Source organism: Cryptomeria japonica, chromosome 11 (assembly GCF_030272615.1).
Source record: "Cryptomeria japonica chromosome 11, Sugi_1.0, whole genome shotgun sequence".
In the NCBI taxonomy this organism is placed as follows: Eukaryota; Viridiplantae; Streptophyta; class Pinopsida; order Cupressales; family Cupressaceae; genus Cryptomeria; species Cryptomeria japonica.
The window spans coordinates 725522704-725538085 of NC_081415.1; the positions used below are offsets into that span (position 1 = coordinate 725522704).

General features: G+C 38.3%; 1 protein-coding gene across 3 annotated transcripts in view; it reads right to left on the reverse strand.

Moving 5' to 3' along the window:
• LOC131061240 (protein MOS2) overlaps positions 1-15382 on the reverse strand; it is a 50436-nt gene that overhangs the window by 29033 nt on the left and 6021 nt on the right. Inside the window, exon 2 of one of the 3 annotated variants that reach the window (XM_057994787.2) lies at positions 5519-6016. The exons of the other annotated variants lie outside the window; for them this stretch is intronic. The gene's annotated coding sequence lies outside the window, so the exon portion shown is untranslated. Of the gene's footprint in view, positions 1-5518; positions 6017-15382 lie in introns of those variants that run through there. 3 annotated transcript variants of the gene reach the window in all.

Here is a 15382-nt window from a genome sequence, read left to right on the forward strand (position 1 = left end):
CTCCGTTGCTTACGCTGAATGGAGGAATGCAGCAACTGTCAAAACTACTGAGCCCAATCAAAATGCTCCATAAATGCTTTCTTATCATGTGTCATGTTAAGGTCCCCTGTTAGTACCTTATCATTGGTTTTGGCAGATTTAGTTTTTTAGTTTTAAGTGAACTTCTCTTAAACTTCGGGGCGGAAATCTTGAATTCCCGTGTTTCCCTCTTTAAACCGTTAGCCAGGTTGTGGCTATAAAAACTATTTTCTAATACTTTGGAAGGGTCCGAGAAATTTTGTTAGTGTGCTGAAGTAAACTCTAGACGCTTTATCTGTTTTTGAATATATGAGGAAAGTTATTCATCTGTGATTGAATATATGAAATCGATTTTGACAGTTTGAATCTATGTGTTTAAATCTGGAGAATTTATTTCTGTGTGAATGAATTCTTTTTCAAATTGATCTCATTCCTCATATTGAAAATATTTACAAAGTTAAGAGTTGAAAATTCTTCTTTCATTTATGTGCATTAAGTTGGATCAGTTAAGATAGTCAATGAGCTATTTTCTTAAATTGATATATGAGTTTTCTGCATCTTCATAGCATGTTGATGTATGAAGATGAATGCCTTTAATGCTTTCGGGTTAAAAGTGTACATAAACTCATAGATTAAGTTAATTCATTGAAGATCTTTGATGGGAGTTGTACCTTAATTCAGAGAAGAACGAATTAGTTTCGTTTATCCAACTGTGCGGTTGTAAATTTGTCTTTAAAGGGTAACAGAGGTTAAGTAAAGAATATAGATTTTAAAGAAGCCAAATCTATTAACCAACACCATCAATGACAACACAATTCAAATCATCAGTCAACCTATTACAACTCTATCATCATCATCAAGTCAACAGTACCAAATATTTACAATTGTTCTTTGCTTGTTCATGGACATTCTTCCTCCACCATGTAATCTCCAAAGTGGTTTGTGATTTTGGTGTAGTATGAGGTGCGAAAAAAGAATTCATGTTTCATCCACCTGTGTTTGGGCCACATGTTGTAGAAGGTGTTGACCCAAATTTCCTAAAAATATCATGTGCACCATCTTCCTCATCCAAGTGATTTTTCCTAGTATCTATAGAACTAGAACCTATTTCAATAACAATTCTTGCCTTCTTTGCTTTACCCTCAAAAATTGCTAGAAGAGCTTGTTTTCCCTAATTTGTGACATCTATAGGGCATCTTGGACAAGCACTAATGATATTTTCAACCTCCTTTTCCAAATGCCATTTAAAGCAATAATTACCACAAGTGATATCATTTTAAAACCAGTTGCATTAAACCTTTGTTGTACCCAAGACTAATGTGCAATGTGTCCATGTAAAATTCCTCACTAGGAACTGACTGCAAATAATTATATATGTCCAGTTTATACAGAGATGTAGTATTTACTTAGCCGGTTGATCATTGAAATACCTGTGAATTTCATTTAATAGTATAACCCGTGCAGACCCAAATTAACTTTCATGTTTATTGACAAACATACATTTACTGAACAATCATTTACAACATTCAATATCGTAAAATATTTCATGATGCACCTGTTTAAGTTGCAGTGGTTGTTGATGCCAATCACGTGGCTGTCAGCTATCGGAGAGTCTTCATGAATGCACCGTGAAGCCTAATAGAAGGTCCTCCATAAACGAATGAGTTCTGCACTCAATTCCACGGAACATCGATTCACGTGATGAATCTAGATCGCACCTCCTTCACGGCATCTGCTACGCAAAGCTATGTTTCTTCGTGATTGCAGGGGCAAATCAAGGATAGACCCGATATCGGGTTTTCTGGATCACGAGGAGCGGTAAGGAATTTGCGTGTCAAATGCTACACCCGATATCGGGTTTCTAAAACACGAGAGGAATGGAGTTTGTGTGCCTCCCCGCCAAGCTTCCGATAGGTTTCTCCTGTCTTGTGTGTATGACCTGCGTATTTGTAATATCAACCAATACTCATGCCAATAGATTCCCCTTTGGCTTCGTCACCTTACAGTTCCAATAGGCCAGTTAATGGCTGGCGAAAGGAATTATTCATCAAGTTTTGATATCACGCAGATAATCAATCTTCTCTTCCCGGTATATTTTTCATCTCCTGATGCCATCCTTTTATTTGCCCAAAGTTGGTTTTATTTCCCGTAATAGTTAAGGACTAATAACGGTGCTTTATTAAAATACTTTCACCAAAGATCATGTAATATTAATTATTTATATTAATAAATGGAAAGTTAATATAAAATAATTAATATTGTTTAACTTTTGACAATCATTTATTAGGGACATTACAGTCCATGCAAAGTCTTTTAGTTTTGGACATGGCATTTTGATCAAATCTGCAAAAGCATTTAAATTCAGTCTAGTTTGGCATCAAAGACCATAAGAAGTCTGCAAGCATGAATACTTTTAGGAAGAAAATTTCTTTTAATTCCCCTCCACATGGCATTTTGTTGACATGAGACAACCTATGTAGTTCAATTGTAACTAAATTAAAGCATATAGAGAATCGTATTTAATGTACTTGCAGTTTCTTTTCTAAGTATAAGAATCTTTAGAAGCGTTAAACACACATATTAGATAATTGTAAGAGTCAAAGCAGTATGCCTGCCATCACTAGTCTTATAGCCATATGCCTTTCAGAAATAATCCAGTGACACTATAATTAAAAAAACACGAGGAAATGCATAAATAGAAACTAAGGGTGATGAGAAAATATGGAACTTGCTGTGAAAATTAAAGTTGTATCCTGCTCTGAGAGGAACTTGTGAACTTCTGTGAGAGGAAAAGAGAAAGCTTTGATTCTAGTACAGGGCTTCAACATGAGTTTAACAAGAGACAAAACAGTTTGAAGATCAAACTTTTCTATGACAAATAAATTTAGTGATTTCCTCTCAACAAAGTGACTTTGGGATGCTGAACCTAATTACAAAGTATAACCGCAGAACAAGGAACAAAAGGTGAATGTGGACAGCTGGACCATCATCTGCTAGAATATTCTTGGCTAACCCAAGATTATGAAATTCAAGAAAATGTAGCTTAATCAAAGAAATCGGGATGTTTATGACAGGACCAAAATACGATGGAACCTACCAATCCAAGGAAGCTTAAACATGTAGACACTAGTTCAAAAGCTAAAATAAAGCATCCAAAAGAAAAGAAAGAAAATGTGTTTGGAAGCAACTTTTAGATATAAGTGAAAATGGTGCATCACATGACTCTAGTGCAGGACACTATCCATATGGGAAGTTAAGGAGAACTTTTTGGCGAATGAAAAACAGACTCATCCCCAAAACATTTTCTTATTCAGAAATTCCTGCAATCTTCAACAAGGAATCACAGTTCATCAAATAAAAACTATTGCCTTAGTGGAATTGAGTTTAACTTATGTCATGCGCTCCTAAAGGATACTCGATTAACCAGTTATACTGTTAATTTAATGTAGGTGAGTATTCATATAGTCAACAAATTTTGGATAAAATGATTGATTGCTCAAGAATCCTTTTCCTCCATTTGTAAAGGATTTTTATGAATTACAAAACATGCATGCATCCAAATCACTTCCACAGTTCAGTATTAAGTTTTAACGGTAACCAATTCAGAGCACTCAAGGTTTGCTGACAGTTTCCCCAAAAACTATAGAACAACTAATGTGCATTAAAATTCCATTGACTCTCCTTAAAATACAAGAGTTGACAGCTCCAAGTTTACCTGTGCTGTAAAAAGGTAACTTATGCATATTTCCACCCACGTTAGATGAAATAATTTATTTTGAAGATAATTAAAGTCTATCTATTCAATAGTTAGAAAAACATGTAAATAGTCAATGTGAATGTAACATATATTATTTAACCATATATAAGATGTATGTTGGTTTTTATAGTCTTCTCCTTCCACCTTATCAATGCTTCTGCTAGCCACCCTTGTAGATTTAAGGGTCAAAGGAAGTGATACTGAACATAAATTTGATAGTCATGTTTTTCTATATAATCTATTTAAAAATAATATTTGGAATTTATTGGTCTGAAACCAGTGATGCTAAGTTTTCAGGCAGTCACTAAAATATCAATTTATTAAAAAAGAAAAAACATATAAACTGTGGGTTACTCTACCTATGTAGCTTCATTTGGAAGATAATGAAGAAAAATTTGAAGAAAATTAAGGAAAATCACCTAACTGAAGCACCTGACGACTCCCTGCAAGATTTAAGCTTTGCTTCAAGCTTTTTCCACATCCCACCCAAAGAACATATGCAGTCATTGCTGGAAAATGTCATGCAACTAGGACTTTATCATTTTTTTGGCATGTTTTTAGGGTTTCATGAGGATTTGCAGTTCATGGGAAAGTGACACATTTTTTTCCAGTTTAAAACACAATTTCCATCTTTCACACATTTTTTGTATGATTTACATGCCAAAAAATCATTGAGCGGCACTCAACAATTTTCAGCAGGACTAACAATTTTGGGGAAAAAAATGCTGCTAGTCTGATTTTTCAGAAATCGTGACTAATCGCGATCTTTACAGAGTTCTCTGCTTCTATGAGTAGGATAATTCTTAATTACAATATCTGATAGCTCATAATAAGAAGGATTAAACAAATTCAGCTTTGGTATTATAAATAGGCATGCACAATGCAAGGCTTGTTCGTGTTTCAATGCCTTGCCAGCAGTATGTTTCATCTCGCAACAAACTGATAAAAGCTTGTATGCCATTTAACAATTCACTGTCCTGTGATGTACTTCTAGAGTAGGAATTTTCGGGTGAGCGGAATTTCTAAAAGTAATTATATGAACAGATATTTCGTTATTCAAAAATATTAAATACTCTGCATCTTCAACATTTTTATCATTTTTTTGCATTGCATTAAACCCAATGCCTGGTCCTGTTCATAAGAATGATGCAAATAGCATGTACATCCCATTGATTCACCATATAATGAATGCCAATCAGTCAGCCCTCATCACTTTCATCCATGATATAATACCCATTCACACTTGACCCTCCACAATATACACACACTCAACTGCTTTCATCCCCACTCACTCAGCCATACATTTTCTGCTTTCATTTGTGTCATGTATTTAAATAACCAGCACTGAAATTGGCGAGCTAAAACCCAAAGTAGTCACATGTGGAAAAAGCAAACAGAGCAAAAATTCATACAGCCATTTTAAGGACAATTTTTAGGTTTTTTTAAAGATTTGCCTGGTTTCAAAAAAATTCAATAAAATTCAGTGAACCTAGTGACTCAAGTTCTCCTTATCTTGATTGGATAGTCTAATTATCTAGGTTGCCGGTTTGGGTTCGGGCACCGGTTCGGGTTCAAAGAACCAGTATGCCAATACGGCAAAATTTTGAGAAGGGGCTTGGGTTCGTTTGGGTTCATTAGTACAAAAACATGTAAATTTTATATATATATTAATATTTGAGCAGCCTATAAGCATGAATTAAGATTAGCATGTCACATAGCATCATATAAACAACAAAACAAACATAAACTTGTAATCATAGCATCGTGATCATACCATAATAGCATCATATACATCAAGTTTAATATCAAAATGACAAAATATTCAAGTATCATTGTTTCAACTTTCAACAATTTAAAGTTTAATCATCAAATGGATTCTCTAAATTTCTAATTCATCATCCTCCTCCTCATCCTCATCCTCCTCATCATTGACATTGACATTAACATTAGATGAGCCAATGCCACCTGCAGTTGCACTATAACCTTGCTCAGTATCTGAGTCATCAAGTGTTAATGCAAGAAGTTGAGAAGCGGGAGCATCCAAATCAGTATGCTCTTGCTCTATATCCCACATCTTTGTTTCCCCTTGGGTGTAGTCACGTTGTCTGTGTGAAAGAAGACGTAGGTTGGAATGCACATATGCTAATTCTCCGCTCTTTTTGATAGCAACCTATTGCGCTTTACTGAGTGGATGAAAGAGTATGTGCTCCAATTTCTTTCTGAAGCAGATGAACTAGCAACCTATGAAGACAAAGTAAACAATTAAAGTTATACATTTATAAAAGTAAAATTAAAAATTACTAGCAACCTATGAAGACAAAGTAAACTATAAATAAACTTGTGATAAATTTTAATTAATTGAACTTACTTGTGATAAATTTTAATTAATTAAACTTACTTGTGATAAAACTTTGACAGCAAGGGGTTGTAGGTGTTGGAAGCAAGCGCCATGGAAGTACAACCAACTATGAGCATCCTTCTTGGATCTATGGCGAAGAACATCAACACTTAGAACCATTCCCATTTGCAAATTCTATGAACTCATTTGTAATAGTATCTCGCAAATCATCATCGAGATATAGTCTAAGAAATGCTGCCTTGTACCCATCAAATACTTCTAGATCTCTCCATGGTGGAATCCTTCCTGGTTTATCAAGAAATTGATTGCTATAATACTTTGGTGTCAAGGCATAGGCAAGAAGATGCAAAGGAGTGGTCATCTTATTCCACCTTTCAACAACAATTGCTTCCACTTCTTTGAAGAATTTCTCATTGGGGTCTTTCTCTCTTGCATTTATAGTGCACTTCATTTTTTCAAGCATTGAGTCGATGCCATCATAAATCTCACCAATGCAAGGCCTATCCATGTTGGTATAGCAAATCATGCTCATAATGAGCTCAATGATACTAAGGAGATATGTCAGAAGATCCCACTAGTTCTCATTCAATATTCGGTCCCTGATTTTTGCTGCCCTCTCACTGCTACTCTGCTTCCATACAGTCCAATTGGTGTTGATCACCATATTGAATAGTGCCACTCTAACTTTCACAAGTCGTCTTAAGACGATTGTGTTTGATGCAAAACGAATCTCGGCAACAAAAAATAAAGCCAAACTTTAAAAAATAATACACAATGATATTATGAACATTGAAAATTAAAAAAAACCAAAAATGTAAAGCTAAATTACTATTTCACTTACCTTCAATAGCTCCAAATTCGAAAAGAACCTAAAAATCCCTTGAAACATGTCATGGTTTGTGATGAACATTTGGATGTCCTCAGCATCTGCATACACATCTCTGATCCATTTTATTTTAGTCTCCATTCTTTTTAGCGTAAGATTGAGTGAATGTACCACACAAGGTATCCAAAAGATGTGATCATAGCGTTCCTCAACCAACAAACCAATAACTCTATAATTTTTTGCATTGTCCGTTATGACTTGGACAACATTGCGGGGTCCCACTGACTCAATGGCGGAGATGAGAATATCTGCAATAAATTGGCCATCTTTTACTTGGCCCTCACAATCCACAGCTTTCAAAAACATTGCCCCTTTAGGGGACACTGCTATGACATTAATCAAGGGACGATTTTTAGAATCTTTCCGCCCATCTGAAACAATTGATACACCTGTCTCAGCCCATGAATCCCTTATGGGTTTCAATGCATCTTCAAACCCCTTCACCTCTTTCTCCAATAATGTTTCGCGTACCTTCTCATAACCTGGGTCCTTATACCCTCTTGGACCTTCATTAACACTTTTCAACATTTGCTTCCAATATGATGAGTGAACAACATTGAAAGCCAATCCATTTGCATATATGCACCTTGCTACATCTTGGTCAGCAATGTCTCTACTCTCATTTTGAAATGCAGTTTCTAAAGGCCCCTTTGTTCTTTTGCGTGTCAAGAGTGATTCACTTTCAGGTTCATTTGTGGAAAAGAAGAGGCGGTCTTCTACTACAATATCGGGATTAGATGGGGATTGCATTCCCCTTGTTTTCTTTCGTGCGGTTTGACTCAATCTACGGGCTTCTCTCTCTTCTGCCTCCTCATGCTCCCTAATATATTTCATCACCGTCTCATCTGGTATAGGCTTAACATCTTTTCCAGGGCATTTTTTTATGCCTCTTCCTTTTATTCCACACAAATGGCCTACCACCCGATAATATGAACTATTACGTTCAATACCACATCCTTGGCATCTCCAACGGAATCCCCCACCTCCTGGAAGTGGTTTTATAATGTCAACATTCTTCCATAAGGGAAAATTTGGATCATTTCTTTGTTTTGTAATTGTTTGTTCATTGCCAACGAAGGAAGAAGTAGATGCCATTCTAGTTCCAATGGCAAGAAATAACATAAACATATTCAAAAACAAAACCAAAATAATGAAAAACAATTAATGTTTCATGTTTGACAATTTGTGAAACAAAAATAATTGGAAAAAAATGTTAACAAACCTACCTCTTGTAGCCAATGGGAGCTTGCAAATGGATGGAAATGATGCTGCAACACTTGTTGAAGCTTCAAAAATCAGTCTTCAACTCCTCCTATTTGATCTTGGAAGCCAAACTTTGTTCACCCTTTCTTCAACCTGCTGTCAAAAAACTTTTGTTTGCAACACAAATGAGGAGAAATAAGCCAAGATTATGTGTTAGAAGTCACTTATAGGGTATAAAATTCAATTTTAACATGGCGGATTCCAAAAAAAAAAAAATGCTTAATATATTGCTTTTTGGGCCGCCCAAGTTCGACTTGGGTCCACCTGGGTTTGAGCCAAGTCGAACCACCTCTAAGAAATTCGAACCCTGGTCGAACCAAGGCCAGACCGGACTAGTACCAGGGCTGTCTAGGGGCGAACCCGAGCTAGCTAATTATCATCAATGGTTAATAGATTATTAGCTGGAGGCTTTTGCCTGATTGGGTTTATCTAGGGTAAATCACTTTGTGTTATGTCTTTTTCATTTGATGTTGCTTTCTATCTCTAGGGTAAATCACTTGTTTTATGTGTTCTTCATTTAAAAAGATCAAAAACTCTACATTTTTCATGTTTATCGCTTGTTTTTGAGTGACATATTTTGGTATGAATGGAAAATGATTCGTGTTAATGAATCGTACCATTGAACACCCATGTCAATTGCATATCATTGGTGAAACACGTTATGGAACATTAATGTCGATTATAGATGATCTGTGATTTATTTATCAATTTAACTCTTATTAGAATAATATCTTTTATATTTAGTTAATGGTCAATTATGTAATCTATTGTAAATATTTAGCTTGTTTCTATTTTCGCTTGTTTCTTTTTAGAAACATTGTTTTGTAAATTCTTTAAATGATCTCTCGATCATTTCATGTTAATACATTCAATATTTTACCAATTACTTTTCGTAATATGGTATCGAAGCCACAACACAAAAAAAAATTCAAAAAAATTGAAAGAAATTTTTAAAAAAGTTTCTTCTGCATTTTGAATTTCTTTGGCCAAATTTTTTTCTGGTTCATGGGTTTCTCTTTTGCTAGCCAAGACAACATTCTCTTTTTGTGGCTTCGTTTTTGCAGATCGGAGCCCTCGTCGTGCAATTTTTACACCTATTTGTTTGCAATTTGGCTCTCTTTTTCGTCTCCCGCAATCTTCAATATTTTGCATCCATTTCTTCCATTGTATTTGACACGATTTAAAATCATGGGGCTCTCTAGTCGGCATTCCGCAACGGCATGCAAAAGAAAAATATCTCTTTTTCCGTCACGACTTTTTTGTGATTTTGCCGACTATGCGAAGGTTTTTAGAGCCACGATTTCACGCCTTTTGTTCTGAGATTTCCGCGACTTTATTTTATTCTGCATTTTCAGCGTCGGCGTCAATTTTTGGGGGGGTTTCTTGTGTTTGCACAACGATCTAGACTAGCTTTCCTTTCCGATGACTTCTTTCTTTGCCCTCTGCTGTTCGCGATTTCCAGTTCGTGATTTTCACAAATTTTTCAATCCTACGAACAGCACAAGATTTTCGATGGCTAGGGTTTTCAAATCAACCCTTCGATATTCTATTGTCAAGGGCACGTTTTACAAAAAAAATCCATTTGCAATTTGCTCAAAAAATAGGGTTTTGTTTTCTGCCAGCTAAGGTTTTGCAAAAAACCAGTGTTCCATGGGGACGCGTCCCCCCCCTTTTTGGGCACGTCCCCCCGTCAGAAACGTCTCGGGGACGCGACGTCCATCGCCACCGCCGCCAAGACGTGGAGACGTCCCCACGTCTCCCAGGGAGACGCGGAGACGTGGAGACGTCTCCTGGGAGACGTCCAAGCGTCTCCCACGTTCTATGGTGAGTGCACCAGTTAGTACAGGTTGCCCTTCAGAGTTGTTGGCACCATATGCTAGGGGTCATTTTGATCCTAAGTCTCCTCTAAAACAGTTTGCTTCACGAATATCAATACAAGGCACATCACATTCAAGTGGGGGAACAAGGAAGTGGAAGTGCAATATTTGTGACACAGAATGGTTCGGTAGCATTAGTAGGGTGAATGCACACTTTCTGTTTTGGAGAGGAAAAGGCGTGAAACATTGTAAGTTTTTGGAGGAAGCCAAAAATATACAATACACAATTGAGTTTAATAGGCTTTGGGGGGTTCCAGATGACACAGATATTTCAATGCCTACTACTTTGTCTGCTAGGGCAGCACTTCACGGCAACCAGAATGTGCCACATACTTCTCATGCTTCCCAGACGGGAGGAATGATGTTTGGATCTCCATCCACTTCCACTTCTACTGCCGCCATGGCTGGGAAACATAGGTTGCAGACACCACTAAGCAACCCCATTGCTAATATGTTTAATGTGTAGCTGAGAGATGAGATAGATGAATCCATTGGCAAGTTCTTCTTTGCCAATGGCATTCCATTTCATGTTACACTATCTCCTTATTATAGGGAGATGATGGCTATGGTGGCCAAGGGAGGACCATCTTATGTGCCACCAGGGGAGACGAAAATGAGGACCTCGATCTCGGATAAATGCTATTCCAAGATCAATATTTTGATGGAGAAGATGAAGGCATGTTGGGTGGCATCGGGGTGCAGCATAGTTATGGATGGGTGGACGAACATTAGCCATTGTCCACTCATCAACGTCACGGTCACATGTGCAAAGGGCCCATACTTCCTTAGAGCAGTTGATTGTACAAGGCATCATAAAGATGCTGATTTCCAATTTCAGGTCCTCGGGGAGGCTATTGAAGAGGTTGGGCCACAAAATGCGGTCCAAGTAGTGACAGATGCAGCCTATGTGTGTAGAGCAGCAGGGAGACTCGTTGAGGCAGCCTATAGACACATTTGGTGGACCCCATGTTGTGTGCATGCCATGAACAATGCACTCAAGGACATGGGGAAGATTGACTGGATTAGAGGAGTGTTCACCGATGCGAGAGATGTGCAGATGTTTATCTGCAACCACCACACTTCACATGCACTCTTCAGGACCTTCGCGAAGAAGGAGTTCTTGAAACCAGTTGAGACTAGATATGCATCCTATTTCATTCTCTTGGAGAGAATGATTGAGTTGCAAGAGGCATTGCAACTCATGGTTATGACTAATGAGTGGAATAGGTGGGCTGAGGCCAAGACAGAGCAGGGGAGAAGGGTGAAGGATATAGTGAAGAGTGATGTGTTTTGGACTGATGCGAAATACATTGTCTCCATCATTTCTCCAGTATTCCAGGTGATCAGATATGGGGATGGGGATGGGGATGCACCTAACCTTGGAGAGGTGTATGAGTGCATTGACTCTATGCTGGACCAGATGAGGGTTGTTGTGCGAGTGAAGGACCCCTCTCTAGCATTCTACAATGAGCAAATCCGACCTATCATTCAGAGTAGATGGGACAAGTTGAACACTCCTTTGCATATGGCTGCCTTTGCCTTGAATCCTAAGTGGTACAAGGCTAGACCGGGTAGAATGACACCGATTCAAGATGATGAGGTGAAGGCGGGTTTCTTTAGGTGCATAGAGAAGATGTTTGATTCCAGAGATGCCGGCACAATGCACACTGAGTGGGGAAGATTTGCCACTCTTAGAGGTTATTCAGATGCGGCAAAGATGGATATAGACACTATGGCACAGGAGGACCCACTTTTGTGGTGGAATTGTCATGGGCCGAAATCTTTGACCACCACTCTAGCCATCCGTCTGCTATCCCAGGTTTCCAGTTCTTCAACTGCTGAGAGGAACTGGTCTACATATAGCTTCATCCACTCTCTTAAGAGGAACAAACTTACTTCTAAGAGAGCAGAGAAGCTTGTGGTTGTACACAGTGCTTTGCGTCGCATAGACCGCAAGACACTCGTGTACAAGGAGAGTCCAGCGGCACGATGGGATGTAGAGCCAGAGGAGCCTTCACAGATTGATGAGGATGATCCTACCACTTCAGATGCAGGGCTAGTTGGTGTGAGCTTGAGGGACCTTGATCTTCAGGAGTCCAACAGTTCCCGTGAGGAGGAGCTAATAGATGATTAGAGGCCTCCATTAGCTACATTTTGAGTTTTGTCATTTTGTCTTTGACTCTAGTCTCTTTTGCAATGCTATTGCTACACGTATTTGTATTTGGCTACTCATGTAATGATGAATCATGTAATCATCTTTATTATTATAGACTTTGCAATGGCATCAAATATTCGTATTTTCGCTTTCCTTTTTCGATATTCATATGATAGAAATGAGAAATCTCCAATTTGACAATTTCATTTGTCAAATTTTATTTAGCATTTAGCAATTAGTATTACTAATCTAAGTAATCTTGGTATTTCCTAAAATTTCATTTGAAATCTAATTCTTATACTGTTATATTGTTATACATCTTTTCAAAACTAGTTTTTCAAGTACTATATGTATATGTATAAGTATATGAGCACCACCACCCCACCACCCCCCCGCTGCCATCCCCAAATTTAGGCCCTTGGTCCCCCCGTCCCGGAAAAGTCCCCCCATCCCTAACGCCCGTGGAACACTGCAAAAAACCCTCAGATTTTGCCAGAATTAATTTTTGATCACACAAATTCTTTCTGGGTTTTTTGCGAAGTTTTTTGGGTCGTCAAAATTTTTTGGGTCTGCAAACATCTATACCTTGTGTTTCGTGCCAGTCGTACTTCGTATTTTTTGAAGTCTATTCCTGGTGTTGCCTTTGTTTTTGCATTGGGATTCGTGCCTTGGATTCCATTTTCAGCTTTTTGCCTTTATAGAATTTCTCATTTTCCATGACTCGAAAAGCGTGCACAATGGCGTCATTGACCAACTTAATGTCGAAAGGCAGTCAGAGATTCAACGGCAAAAATTATAACACATGGAAGCAGCGGATGATGACCATCTTCAAATATCGCCGCCTTGATGATCTCATTTTGGGAAAAGAGACTCGTCCTACCACAGTTGGACAGGACCAGGACAAGTTTAATGAGCGGAATCAAGAAGCCGTCATGCTCCTCAAGCTCTCTGTCACAGATGACCAGTTGCCTCAGATTCCCTCTAGCAAGTCAACATCAAATATCTAGAAGCACCTCAAGGAATTGCATGAAACTTTCGACAAGAGCCGAGCATTCTTCCTGAAGAACTAGTTGTTCTCCATCATGATGGATGAACGTATGTCCTTACAGGAGCATTTTACGAAGATTAAGGGCATTTGAGATCAACTCAAAGCTATTAGTCGGAAAATGGAGGAAGAAGATATGGTAGTCATCAACTTGAAAAGTCTACCAAAATCCTATGAGCACTTCATAGAAACTCTCAACATTACTTCAACAAATGTTGATTTGAAATTTCCAAAGTTGTGCACCAAACTTGTACAACAGGACCATTGGAAACAACAATTTGGTAGTAGTGCAACTTTGTCCTCCTCAGAACAAGCCATTGCAGCAAAATCCTTTTACAAGGATAAAGGCAAAAATCAATCATCTCAATCATCTCAGCAGAAGGACTCCAATCAGTCTCAGGATGGTTCGAAAAAGAAGAAGGTTCAATGCAACTACTGACATAAATATGGCCACATGATCAAGGATTATCGCAATCATTTGGCTTCCGAACAGCGGAAGCAGGGAGGGTCTCAACCTAAAGCCAATGTCGTTGAGCACACAAAGCAGAAAGAGTCTACCTTTTACGCCTTCATGGCTAAAAGACCTACAGACCATGTGAAGTCTTCTGCCTGGTATATAGATTCTAATGCGTCTCGACATTTCACTCATCAACGTGATTGGTTTACAGAATTCTCTCCCTTTACTAATTCAATCATTTTTGGGGGTGAAGAGCATACCGTTGCCAGCAAGGGCAACATTCAGATACAGTCTAGTGGAAGGAATCTCATTTTCCTCAATGTATACTACGTTCCTGGCATAGAACTCAACCTTCTCTCAGTGAGTCAGATTATGCAACATTCTCCTCAACTTGATGTGATCTTCAGTTCACACAAGTGTTCGATTGTTGATCATGCATCTCGCACAATTGTAGCTATTGGCATCGAGGATCATGGTCTATACAAACTTGTGGATACAGGTGATTCTCTTGAGCATGCTTTTGCAGCTAAATCCTCCTCTATCAGCAGTCTCTAGCATCAACGATATGGTCACCTGAACATTCACTACCTTGCTCAGCTTGTTTGGGAAAATTTCGTACATGGCCTACCTTAAATTCAAACTCAAAATCAACAAGTTTGTGAAGCTTGTCAAGCTGGGAAGTAGCACAAGGCACCGTTCAAGGATGGTAACTCATGGCGAGCCTCTAAGGTACTACAATTGGTCCACGTTGATGTATGTGGTCCAATGAATACACCTTCTGTTACTAGGTGCAAGTATTTCTTGCTTTTTGTTGATGATTTCAGTCGTAAAATGTGGGTGTACTTTCTTAGACAAAAATCAGATGTGTTTACTATATTCCAGAAGTTTTAAGACCTTAGTAGAGAAAGAGTCTAGTTGTACTATTGTCACTCTTAGGTCAGATAATGGGGGGGGAGTTTTGTTCTACTGCTTTCTCCAACTTCTATGATACACATGGCATCAAACACCAATAAACCACACTGTACACTCCTCAGCAGAATAGCGTTGTAGAATGTCGTAACCACACCATCACTGAAATGGCTAGGTCAATATTGGAACACAAGAATGTTCCTTAAAAACATTGGGCAGAAGCAGTGTTTAATGCAGTCTATCTTCTTAATTGATCTCCTACACATGTCGTTAAGGGGAAGACTCTTGAGGAAGCCTGGACTGGTCGCAAACCCAATATCAATCATTTGAAAGTTTTTGGCTCTTTAGCATATGTTTGGATTCTAGATGCCAAGCACTCCAAGTTGGATTCCAAGAGCCAGAAGCTTATGTTTACAGGGTACAGTAACAACCACAAGACTTACCGACCGATTGATATAGACACTAATCATCTTATCTTCAATCATGATGTTGTCTTTGATGAAGAACGAGGGCCTTTTCACCTTTCCTCATCTAAGCAGAATTTTGAGGATCAACCTTTGAAGGCTTCAGATTTAGGTGTCCATCTTCCATTTGGTTCACCTGATTGAGAGGGATGATGCAGATTCTGAAATTGATGATGCACTACTTGAATTTCC